This window comes from Mchenga conophoros, linkage group LG4, assembly GCF_057382185.1.
Source record: "Mchenga conophoros isolate Kocher_MC1m ecotype Shallow Benthic linkage group LG4, M_conophoros_male_GT1.1, whole genome shotgun sequence".
Taxonomy (NCBI): Eukaryota; Metazoa; Chordata; class Actinopteri; order Cichliformes; family Cichlidae; genus Mchenga; species Mchenga conophoros.
Window position 1 is genome coordinate 2,409,604 of NC_140529.1, and position 2,157 is coordinate 2,411,760.

The window sequence follows — 2,157 nt, forward strand, 5'->3', positions numbered from 1 at the left end:
TGTCCAGAAGAGCGCAGTCCTGGGAACAGCTAAGATACTGCGCAGGACCCTCAAGCTCCCAGGCCTCTGGTAGAGGACCCGAGCTTGAAGGATAAACCGCCCGCAGGGGCGTGCTGGGTGTTTTAATTTATATATATATATATATATATATATATATATATATACTGACAGTGACGTTATACTAAATTAGCAAACTGATATTACATAGTTAAGCAAAAGTTAAAACAAGAGAGTGTGAGTGAAGAGGATAGTGTAGCGGATTCTTATCTGGTGTGCGGACAATACAGCCATGGAGTGATGCTAGGGTCACGGTAGAGCTGTCCGTCCACGTAGAGCCGGTCCACGGCGATGACAGCCCGGGAGCCTTTCTGGATAAAACTACGTCGGACTGGGAACAGGACCCTGCGTCGTTCCAGGATCTCTCTGGGGAACTGGTCGTTCACGCTAAAATCCCTTCCTTTCAGCTCTCTGCCGCGACTCTTCACCTGCTCCTTCTGCTTGAAGTGGCCGAATTTGGCTACAATAGGACGTGGTCTCCCGCTTCCTGTCTTCGGATCCCCGATGCGATGCACTCTTTCGAACCCTATGTTTTTCACCGTGTCCTCCGGCAGCTTCAGTTGGATTTTAATGAAGCTTCTCACGGTCGTTTCCGGGTCCTCCCCGGCAGACTCTGGAATACCAGAAAACACCAGATTATCTCTCATGCTACGGGCTTGTAAATCTATAACGATCTCTTTTATTATTTTATTTTCTATGTTTAATTGGGTCAAATTTTCGGTTAGAGATTTGACCGAGTCCCGTAGCGTGGTGTTTTCCGCAGCAAGTGTTTCCACCTGCCGCTGGCTGAACTCCAGGGATTCTCTCAGAGATTTAAATTCCCGGTGTAGGATCTCCACCAGGGACAGCCTCGCATCAAAACTGGACAATCACTTATCGATTGACTCCAGGATGTCGACGATATCTTTGCCTGCAGGCGATGTTGTGCTGGGGGAGTCTGCCGGGCGATATCTTTTAGATGACGGCGTCTCAGCTTTGGCTGGGGAGGATGCGCTCTGGGCCTTCTTCATTACTAAATCTTGGAAGCACCGGTCGATGTAATCTTGGAGAGCGTCTAAACTCTCCTCGTTGTCCTCCAGGGTGTTAGAGATGATAGGACAGATGTTGTTAGTTATATGACAATTGGTTAGTTTATTTGGTAATACTGAAGCTTAAAGAAACTTTATTAAATTTTACGCTACCATTCGCTTTTTTTCCGCCAAATCTCCGGCGTCTGACGTCACCTGCAACATGGGTCGCTTACCTTTTCCCGTCACTTCCGTCACTTACCTCCACACCTAAGTGACGTGCGAAACGGCTCAAAAGCTGCAACATAAATATGGAGAGTAACACCAGAATTTCAACTAGAAGAGGTTTTATTTTCAACTATGTAACAAGTTAGCTAAAATAGCTGGTACCACAAAGACGAAGACTAGTGTGGCTACCAACACAGCTCACATTAACAGTGCAGTGGATCCTGCTTGTGCCGTGACGTTCAGGACTGCAAACCGAGCAGCATCACTGACTTTCAGCTTGTTGTGTTTGTGGATATATGACTGACTTTAATTATCCACAAAATCATCACATCTCTGTAGGATTAAGGTCGACTATTGAACGCCGTATATTTGAAAGTAAAGGCTTTAAAACCAAGTTAGTACAAACGTCACTAATGTCACATAACTCTGCCGACATGTGGCCAACAGGAATGTTTTAATGTTCTTCATTATTAAACATTCGCACATAAATAAGTGACGTCATATTCAGTACTTACTTTTTAAATATTTGCTCTTCGGCCGCTCCGCTTCAGCCCACACCCACTGCCGTGCTATGAAGTCTGGGATATGTTGGGCCACGTCTACACCGACCCATCCTTAAAATTCAGGGAAATGAAGGACGCATTTGAGGGCCGCATTTCGAGCAGCCTTTGAATTGGGACAGCCTTCGTCGCGTCGCTGTGACGTAATCGGCCTTAAAATGCGGCCTTTAAGGCTGCAGACCCTGAATCAGGAAACAGCCTGTCTCTGTGTGTTGGCCCTGCGACAGGGTGTACTCTGCCTCTTGCCCTGTGACAACTGTGATAGGCTCCAGCCAGGATAAGCAGAAGCGAATGGATGGATGGGT